Source organism: Ipomoea triloba, chromosome 11 (assembly GCF_003576645.1).
Source record: "Ipomoea triloba cultivar NCNSP0323 chromosome 11, ASM357664v1".
Lineage (NCBI taxonomy): Eukaryota > Viridiplantae > Streptophyta > Magnoliopsida > Solanales > Convolvulaceae > Ipomoea > Ipomoea triloba.
The window spans coordinates 21,968,013-21,978,966 of record NC_044926.1 but is presented as its reverse complement, the minus strand read 5'-3'; the positions used below and the strand labels follow the sequence as shown (position 1 = coordinate 21,978,966).

Genomic DNA, 10,954 nt, shown 5'->3' with positions numbered 1-10,954 from the left:
CTTATTTTTAACAACTCTCAACCGATAATCTACTCAAATGGATGTATCGCATTAATCCTCAATATAAACTAACTTTGCCGAACAATCCCAATAGATATATTTATATATGTTTGAATAGGTTGGATCTTTAATTTGATGTAGTGAATAATGTGATGGTAAAAATTAACTTCCTTTTGCTGATTTATTTATTTATTTAAACATAATGGGTCCAAATAAGAAAAATAAAAGCATCAAGAAAAGCTATATGCTTTAATCTTTGGGACAAAAAACATCTAAAAAGATGGGTCGATAGAAGAATTGAAGATGATGCGTATTCCTCCATTGACTAATACATAGGTTCTTTCCTTCGTTGAGAAGATTCTCGATCACTTTAGGTTGAGACTTCACTCAAAGTTCTCTTACAGTCCCAGACATGGAGCATTCAGTCGTCATACGGTGGACTATATTCCACAAATCATTGTGAATTATGGTCACAAAATGACGCCGTTTCGGTAAGTAGGAGAAACGGCTGTCGTAAGTCGTAACGGAGCTCTGTAACTGTTGATATCACAGTTCATCTCAAAAGATATTACCTTACATTTGTTTTTATATTATCGAATGAAATTGTAGTTATATCGAAATATAACTGTAGTTGTATTGAAATGTAACTGCAGTGTGATACAACCATGAGTTCATGCAGTTTCTATTATTATTATTATTATTATTATTATTATTATTATTATTATTATTATTATTATTATTATTATTATGAGTGTAGTGGGATGACCACTTTCTTAGGTAGTTATTAAGATAATTGGTAGTTGTATTATCATGTATAAAATAGCTACCTGTGTAAATGTATAAGGGCACTGAAGAATATAATTAATGGATTATGTCTGGAGACATTCTCTCTTTCGGGAGTTAGACTATCACTCGAAGCATAGTCATTTGGAGTTGGGCTGTCACTCGAAGCACAGTCATGTCTTTTCCCTCTCTCTTTTTGGAGTTTAGCTCTTGACTCGAAGAAGGGCAACCCATACAACCTTAGGGTTGTATCAATTGGTGCTTTCATTGAGAGTATCAACCTGGAAAAATTATTTCCAGGCTTGAGAAAAAAAAAAAAAGGAGTTGCATCCATGGATTTTTATGAGTAGCTTCAAAAAGATATCCAGTTTGATATAGTTTCCACACCTAGTGGCTTTCTTCATCGTCGGCATGGTCAATTGGTTTTCTCCTATGGGCTATCTCCAATGCCATAATGTCAAAGTTGTACATTGATCTTGGGACTGCTACTATAGCCATAAAGAGCTCCAGGATATAGTCGCGACTCGGCGGTACCACCTTTAGGCTGGGAATCTAGCATTATTGGACCATTGTGCTGATGGTAAAAGTTTTTGCTAACATATGCGATGGGATGTCCTCCCTAGGATTGGAACAGTTGCTGCTTACTCAATTAATTGCTGCTGTGGATTAATGCCTTTGTTGATGATATTTCGAAGAGTAGTTGGTCAAGCTTTTGGAGCTACCTCTTGTTAATTATCACCTTGAGGACAATGTGATTTTGATGGGTGCGGAAATGATACAACCATGAGTTCATGCAGTTTCTATTATTATTATTATTATTATTATTATTATTATTATTATTATTATTATTATTATTATTATTATTGTTATTATGAGTGTAGTGGGATGACCACTTTCTTAGGTAGTTATTAAGATAGTGGGTAGTTGTATTATCATGTATAAATAGCTACCTGTGTAAATGTATAAGGGCACTGAAGAATATAATTAATGGATTATGTCTGGAGACATTCTCTCTTTCGGGAGTTAGACTATCACTCGAAGCATAGTCATTTGGAGTTGGGCTGCCACTCGAAGCACAGTCATGTCTTTTCCCCCTCTCTTTTTGGAGTTTAGCTCTTGACTCGAAGAAGGGCAACCCATACAACCTCAGGGTTGTATCCATGGTTGCAGTAGGCGCTAGGCGCTAGTCGGGCGGTAGACTAGCGCTTAGCGCCTAAGCGGTCTAGGCGGCACCTAGGCGGTATCTAGGCGGTTCTAGGCGACGATCTATAAAAATAAAAAATTAATTCATGTGTGTGGGTGTTTGTCATATATTATATTATATATATTATATATATATCTCTTACTTCTCTTACTTATATAAATAAATAAATTTAAATATATATATAAATATAATAATAAAATTAACAAGACCTATTTGCTCGAGTTAACTCGGCTAACTCTGCCGAGTTGAGCGAGTTAACTCGACCAAATTCGGCCTAGTCGGCCGCCAACTCGGCCTAGTCGGCCGAGTTAGGCGCTAGGCGGCCAGCCACCTAGGCGGACGCCTAGGGAGCAATTCGCCTCGGTCTAGGAGCGCCTAGCGCCTAGGCGGTCTAGGCGGGGATTTTTGCAACAGTGGTTGTATCAATTGGTGCTTTCATTGAGAGGCCGGAGTGTGGTGAGAAAGGGCTACCTGGAAAAGGGCTACCCGGTGCTTGATAAGGTTCAAAGGGAACAGGGAAGAGTCCAGAGTGAAGTCGTCCACTCATCCGGTGCCGGCCTAGTGGAGGGGGCGACCTAGAAAAGGGCTACCTGGTGGTTGATAAGGTCCGGAGTGAAGCCATCCAAAGGGGAAAAGGGCTACCTGGTGCCGAGAATAGTCCGGAGTGTGAGCCGTCTAGAGTAAGCCGCCGCGGACGTCGAGTTCTCAAGGTGTGGGCAATGATACGATCCCACATCGGCTCCACAAGAGATTGTGGAGTGGTACTTAAGTTGGGGCCAAACCTCCACTCATGAGCTAACTTTTGAGGTAGAGTTAGGGTCTTGGCTTGAGCGCTGTATCAATTGGTGCTTTCATTGAGAGTATCAACCTGGAAAAATTTTTTCCAGACTTGAGAAAAAAAAAATAGGAGTTGCATCCATGGATTTTTATGAGTAGCTTCAAAAAGATATCCAATGATATGATCCCACATCGGCTCGACAAGAGATTATGGAGTGGTACTTAAGTTGGGGCCAAACCTCCACTCATGAGCTAGCTTTTGTGGTGGAGTTAGGGTCTTGGCTTGAGCGCTGTATCACTGATGCTTTCATTGAGAGGCCGGAGTGTGGTGGGAAAGGGCTACCTGGAGGAGGGCTACCCGGTGCTTGATAAGGTTCAAAGGGAACCGGGAAGAGTTCAGAGTGAAGCCGTCCACTCATCCGCCGCCGGTGCCGGCCTAGTGGAGGGGGCGACCTAGAAAAGGGCTACCTGGTGCTTGATAAGGTTCGGAGTGAAGCTATCCAAAGGGGAAAAGAGCTACCTGGTGCCAAGAAGAGTCCGGAGTGTGAGCCGTCTAGAGTAAGCCGCCGCGGACGTCGGGTTCTCAAGGGGTGGGCAATGATATGATCCCACATCGGCTCCACAAGAGATTGTGGAGTGGTACTTAAGTTGGGGCCAAACCTACCCTGAGGTTGTACGGGTTGCCCTTCTTCGTGTCAAGAGCTAAACTCCAAAAAGAGAGGGGGAAAAGACATGACTATGCTTCGAGTGATAGTCTAACTCTCGAAAGAGAGAATGTCTCCAGACATGATAATACAACTACCCACTATCTTAATAACTACCTAAGAAAGTGGTCATCCCAATAACTACCTAAGAAAGTGGTCATCCCACTGCACTCATAATAATAATAATAATAATAGAAACTGCATGAACTCATGGTTGTATCATTTCCGCACCTATCAAAATCACCTTGTCCTCAATGTGATAATTAACAAGAGGTAGCTCCAAAAGCTTGACCAACTACTCTTCGAAATATCATCAACAAAGGCATTAATCCACAACAGCAATTAATTGAGTCAGCAGCAATTGTTCCAATCTTAGGGAGGACATCCCATCGCATATGTTAGCAAAAACTTTTACTATCACCACAATGGTCCAATAATGCTAGATGCCCAACCTAAAGGTGGTACCGCCGAGCCGCGACTATATCCTGGAGCTCTTTATGGCTATAGTAGCAATCCCAAGATCAATGTAAAACTTTGACATTATGGCATTAGAGAGCCCATAGGAGAAAACCAATTGACCATGCCGACGATGAAGAAAGCCACTAGGTCTGGAAACTGTATCAAACTTGATATCTTTTTGAAGCTACTCATAAAAATCCATGGATGCAACTCCTTTTTTTTTTCTCAAGCCAGGAAATAATTTTTCCAGGTTGATACTCTCAATGAAAGCACCAATTGATACAACCTCAGGGTTGTATCACAGTGTATATGAATGATACTGAATAACTGTTTCACATTTGTGTTTATATATTATCGAATGAAACTGTAATTATATCGAAATGTAACTGTAGTTGTGTTGAAATATAACTACAGTGTATATAAACTGATACTGAATAACAATTTCACATTTTTTGGTGTATATATATTGTCCAATGAAACTGTATCATATTGAAATGATATTGTAGTTGTGTTGAAAGGAAACTGCAGTTATATCGAAAAGAAACTACAGTTGTGTTGAAAGGAAACTGAATAACATGTTCACATATTTGAGTGTATAATATCGAATGAAACTGCAGTTATATCGAAAAGAAACTACAGTTGTATTGAAATGTAATTGCAGTGTATATAAACTGAAAGTGAATGGCGCGGAACGAAGACCGTTTCAGCCATCTATTTCCATTAATCAAAACGACATCGTTTTGATGCATGGTCCAAAGCAAAACTTGGGTGGAGCATTCCATCCTATATGAAAAAGGGTTATTAATTTGGGATGAAATTATCAATTTTATGTTAATTTATTTAGTTCATATATTCACTAGTACAAAAATATCATACAATACTAGTAATATGCATCTATTGTTAAAAAAAAATGCCTAAAGTAGTGCGGTAGTGCGGTGGCAAGGTGATAATTAATTTCGCAAAAAAATAAAAATACAAAAATTAGGCGTTTGTTTCACTTGTACAAATTTTACCCTAGAAAAAAAAAAAGAGTCTATTTGGAAACTTGGAAAATATTTTTCCGAAAATGATTTCCAGAAAATGAGTCCTCTTTTGAAAAATAATTTAATTTTCTAGTGTTTGGCTGGAGGTTAGAAAACTACATTTTTCTGTTTGGCTTAAAGTTAAGAAATTGCATTTTTCATTTTCGTTCATTTTCGAAAAAATGAACATATTATTTGTTATATAATAATAATAATAATAATAATAATAATAATAAGTGGCGGTGGTGGTGGTTGTGTCGTGGTGAAGGTAGTGTTGTTGTGGTGGTGTGGTGATGGTGATAGTGATAGTAGTGATGTAGTCGTGATGGTGGTGGTTGTGGTGGAGGTTTCTTGGTGGTTGTGTGGTGGTGGTGATGATGATGGTGGTGGTGGTGGTGGTGGTGGAAGTGTCTTAGTGATTGTGTGGTGGTGATGGTGGGGGAAGTGTTGGTGTTAGTGGTGGTGGTGGTGGTGGTACTGGTGGCGGTGTGATGGTGGTATGTGGTGGTGGTGATGGTGGTCGTAGTGTGGTGGACTGGTGGTGATGGTGGATGGTGGTATTAATAATATGAAAATTAGCTTGCAGAGAAATGTGAGAAAAGAGAGAGACATGAAATAAATTATTCAGAAAAAAATATTTTTCGACAAAAAATCTATGACGATATTTTTCGTCAAATTGGGTCTTTTACCGTTATCTAGAATGATGATTTTCCTATGATTTTATTTTCTTTGTGTAGCCAAACACGGGAAAATTCAGAAAATGACTTCCGTAAGTCATATTTCGGGTTTCCAAACAGACCCTTAAACTATTAACATTTATTATTTGAAAAAGAGATTCTAAAACACATGCGATGGCTTTCTTGTAATTTTTTAAAATAACATAACATCTATTGTACCAACTAAACAGATGCGGAAATTCTGTTTTAATAAGATGAAGACTTTCCGTCTATTGTTAGAAGTACAGACGCAAAACGTGCCCAAAGATTTTAATTTAGAGACACTTTTTAGCGCAAAGTGTCTGATTATTTTTCGTTTATTATTTTTCGAATAGACGATTGTTGTTTTTTTAATTAAAATAAAACCCTAGATCATCAGTGCCTCTTCTTTAAAAAAAAAAAAAAGCATAAACAACCACAAAACTCTAAGCTATCAATGACAACAAAGCTTTCTTAGTCGACGACGTCAGTGGCGATGGGCAGCAGAGGCGAACTTCAGTTATGAATAACATCAGGGCAGCGACAACAGTAGTGATGAGATTGGCGGCAGTAGTAGCGAGCACTGCCAACAAGCTGTGTATACGAGCAAGAGTCTAACTGGGCTTATTTAGGCGATGACTTTTTACAGGATTTTCTTTTGTGTGTAAGATTTTGTAGAGGTTTTTTCTTGCTGACTTGTCTATCAATTCATCTTTGCTTCTAAATTCTTTTTCAAGAGGGGTTGACTGGCAAAAGTATTTTCAAGCCCCGCTTACGACTATATGTTCCTCCTTATACCCTATCCGCGAGCGAATTAGGGATCTGTTCATTGAGTATGATAGGCACACTCTTCGAACAAGTCTGCCATGACGATCTGAGCTTCTTGAGGTACATGTTTATTAATCGGACATAGACATATGCTTGTCTGTATTTGCACCCAAAATTTATAGATATTACTACACACCAAATGCACAATGTTAGTTTTACGACTTTTGGATAGTTAACTGCTAGCCAACACTACCGTTAAAATAACAAGTATATGAGAAATATAAAGGGAATATAGAGAGAAAATAAATATTTTGTATTAGTGATCCTTGCTTGTCCTTCTCCCCATGTATGAGGGGGTCTATTTATACTAGTGGGTTGAGAGCCCTAAAAGAAATAAAACCCCTAGACTGTCTCATATTGGGAATCTTTATTACATTAGGAGTAGGAAGCCCAATCTTTATCACATTATGAATAGTAAGTCCAATCCTGCAAAACTCTTAAGTTGCTTCGTATTGGGTATCTTTCTTAGGCCCTCTTGATCCAATGATCCCTTGGGCTTGTCCGTGCGACCCAGTTATTGTGGTTACTGGTTCGACCAACTGCCTTGGGGCAGTCCGATCAGTCAACCCAATATACCATCCATCATCGAGTTTCCCACTTTCTTGAGATTTCGTGAAGTCAATGTTTTAAGAAAGTATCTTAAGAACATTCTCTAACTAGTTCCCCGCCTTTGTGGTTGCTCTTTACTGTATTCGACCAGTTATGCCACCTTGTGGCAGGTTCCTCAGCCTCCTTGGCACTAGCTTCAACTGGGGAGATTTATGGTGTTCTCCTTCGGGATGTTTCCGGCCAATCTCTTGTTGGTGTTACCGACTAGCTCTCTGCAATTAATCAGTTTTTGTCATAATTGGTTGCACAAATTCTAAAGAGTAACGGTCGCATCAATTGTGTTTACTTGTCGGCCAATGAGATTGTGCCATGTGTCACTGTCTTATTCGCCGCTCCTCACTATGAGTATTCCTCTTCTTCTGCTCTCAGACCTTCACAGAAATCCCCTTACTAAAGAACTGAACGGTTGGCCATTTTCATATCCACTAGCATTCCTCACCAAACTCTTCAGTTCCTTCCCTTTTCATCTCATGTGAGCACCATGTCTTCTTCTTCTTCTTCTTCTTCTCCTTCTAATCAATCTTCTTCTTCTTGTGACTAGTCTTCGTCTTACCAACCGTATGGTGTAGTTACGATCTAGTGTACACGTTCAACTTACCAACCGTGCATGAGCCTGGCCATACTTTTGTTGTTTTGTTATAGGGGCCGAGGAGTTGTCGATGATGTCTACTTTCTTCCCCCTCATGTCAACACTAATCATGTAGAAATGGCCCTCTAGCAAAATTAGAAAAATATACTGCAAAGTTTGGAAGCATTAGTCCCCATAGGTGGAAAAATACCAGACAACAATTAGTTGGGTCAGGGTAAGTTTTGGGGGATGTGTCATGTGTGCACCCGTGCATGTAGGTGTATCCAACTGTGAGTGCAAAGATTGTAGGCTAGTGTAGCGGGCGAAATATGTATAGGGGCACTAACCATGTCAATCCTGCGCCACTTGTCATGTGGTGAGTTGCTAAAGTCCACTGCTAGGCTCTTTTTGAACCATCTCAAGCGTTGGGACCGGGGTGGTTTGTGGTTCACCACAGTTTGAAGCTAGCCAAGCTGCATTCGAAATGCACAAATGATGTTAAAAAGTGGCATAGTTGGGTTAAGAAGTCAAACAATTTAGGTAGAAAGCATATACCATCATCATCGTGGACGCAAACAGCCTGTTTGGAGCACCATTGGCTTTGGTAAGCTCCCGGTAGTTCAGGATGCAAGTCCAAGCATCCACTATAACAAAGTCAATCTTAGACCCATCCTTCAAAGTAGCGATGTCCCCATGCGATACACAGTGTTCCTTGTAGCGAAAGATCTCCTCATCCCTACAACAAAGGGTGGTTAGCAACTATGAAACATGTAAAATCCCAAAACATATAAAGGTGGAGTTTATGAAAACGGTTTAAATCCCCTCCTCGGGGTTTTCGACAACCCAATGGTACACATAAGTCTTGCTTGGCAAAGTCCTTGTAAGGCGTCTTCCTAGTTGGCCCCACATGGTGTGAAAGCTTTGTCGCAACTGGAGTTGGTGGCTGATGTTCCCCTCGGGATAGTTTCGATACTTCGAACGGTGCACGCCTCGTGTGGTGTCCAGTATGGTTTGTGGGTGACCTTGGGAATGGGGTCAATTATATAGCTGTGTGGAATGGACCGTGGAGCACTAGATATTGGGTGTGCGACAAGGGCCACGGTGTTTTATTTGGCACTAGACCGTGTTTTAGTGACCTAGGTAATAACCACGAGAAATGGATGAGCGTAAGTGGGGAGTAGGTTTGCAAGTATGCTTGGAGTTATGTTGGATGCACACTAGTTTGCACATAGGTGCACAGTTCCCAATTTAGTCTCTGGTGCACACATGATTTAACCATGTTGCACAACGTCATTGGGTGAACCCTCTATGCGTACGAGTGTACTGTGTGCATCAAAAAACAGTTTCTGCATTGTATTAAACAACCAAGACAAACAAAACCCTATACGATGTTTGAGTGTGAATATAGGGTTACAAAAAAAAATAAAAAAGGAGAGCCAACTATACTAGAGTCTATGGTGATAAACTATCCTACTTACTAAGGCACGCTCTACACGAGCTTGCTCAATGCCACCCGCCTGCGCTCCACCACGGGGAGCAACTGTGCCAATGGTAGTCGTATGCTCCATGTGTGACGTGCTTGCACCCTGTGACAGCTCCAAGCTAAATGAGGGCACATTAGAGAAAACATTCCGCTCGTGAACCGCACACTCTATCTCTTCCACAACCTTCAAGAAGTCGGGGTTGGAGTACAAGTCATCATCGAATTGGGTACTGGAGGGTCAGGCAGTTGGTGGTGGAGCTTGGGACTACACGTCATGGGTAGGGCGTACCCCAAGTAGGGCTCTAGCAGTGTCCATTAGTTTGGCAGAATCACTAGTCTTATCGGTCGTCATTTCAGCTTCACGAAGCAACTCTACTAGCTCCAGGATACCTGCGGCCACAAATACGTGTTTTCTTAATCACCCGAATCCTTAGATCCTGAGACAAGGATGGGACATTAGTCAGCCGCACAAAAAATAACTCACAGTATCACAGTAGGCTATTATGCCATAGTTGCACAGAGTACTTGGAACAATTGCACAGGTAGTAACTTACCACCACCGAGTTTTAATAACAGTCACACAAGTAGTTAACATAAACACAAAGCACACAAGTAGTTATAATGTGAATACTACGTGTGTGCCAGTAGGTAGAATGAACACACTATGCAAATAGTGAAGAAGAGGCAATTACATACTAAACCTCGTACATACAACCCAATATGATAATACCTTTTTCTTTGGTCGAATAAGCTCAAAAATCTCTCCCCATCCAAAGCCACCGGTCGTGATCTCCCACTCTTCCCTCTCCTTTAGCATATTGGAATCCCACCCCACAAAAGATGGCATAGTGCGTGGGACTATGCAACCACCAGCCCAAACATGATCTACATACAATACCTGCATGAAATTAAACCCCAAATTAACAACAGTAAACATGCCTATGTGATGGGATTAACTGCCAGTCAGTGACCTAAATGGGTGTGTTCTAGCATCGTCAGTGCGTACCGTTAAGAACAACAAAGGCCAGTGAACTTCTGTGCTTTCTTGGTCATCCACACAGTCTGTGTCACTATCAGAAAATGGATCACATACCGGCACCAATTCAGATTGGCGACCTCTAGCGTATCCTCCAAGTTAGGAATCACATGCTGGTGCACATAGCCATTCTGCATAGTGCACACAACACTACTGACCACAAGCAACGCATAGTTGCGTAAAAAACATTCTCCCCGTCTGGATATTTATATAACTTGAGGTCTACCTCTGCAAGAGTGATTGTGTAATCCACTTTTTCAAACCAACTAATCAAGATGATTTGGAAATTGAGCATCGCCCCAAACCCCATGCCTATAACGGTACGTCCATGAGGACCTTACCCATTGCACGTGTATGCATGGTGGGAAAACTAACCACCTGTGTCGGTACCTCTACATTTCTAGTCGGCGCGTCCATGGGCTCAGTGGCTTGCGGGGCAAAATTAGTGGATAGGGCTTACTAAGCTTTGGGACCTGAACACATGGGAGTTCAAACCTTAAAAAATAATGCACAATAGATGATAGATCACAGTACATATCACAGACCTCTAAACACCGAAAAAATGGACATTGGGATAACGCCTAGCTTGACACTGGAACCATTTAAAAATGTATGTAATCCATAGAAATGTAATATAACGAAAGAAGAACACAAAAAAGGCAATGGGTTTCCAATTACAAGAAAGACATTCCACCAAATAACGACGACTCAAAGCTTACTGCACGCATCCCTCACATATTAACTATGCGTCACGTGGTTGTTTAAATGCATCATAGCCTTTAACAA

The 10,954-nt window shown here is 40.8% G+C and overlaps 1 long non-coding RNA gene across 1 annotated transcript; it reads right to left on the bottom strand.

Annotated features, from left to right (window-relative positions):
- Positions 1-8,024: 8,024 nt before the first annotated feature.
- Positions 8,025-9,921, bottom strand: LOC115996512. The gene is made up of 4 exons (XR_004093638.1): positions 9,863-9,921; positions 9,128-9,522; positions 8,205-8,385; positions 8,025-8,122 (listed from the first exon to the last, which is right to left on the bottom strand). It is a non-coding gene; the product is annotated as an uncharacterized LOC115996512 (long non-coding RNA).
- Positions 9,922-10,954: the final 1,033 nt, after the last annotated feature.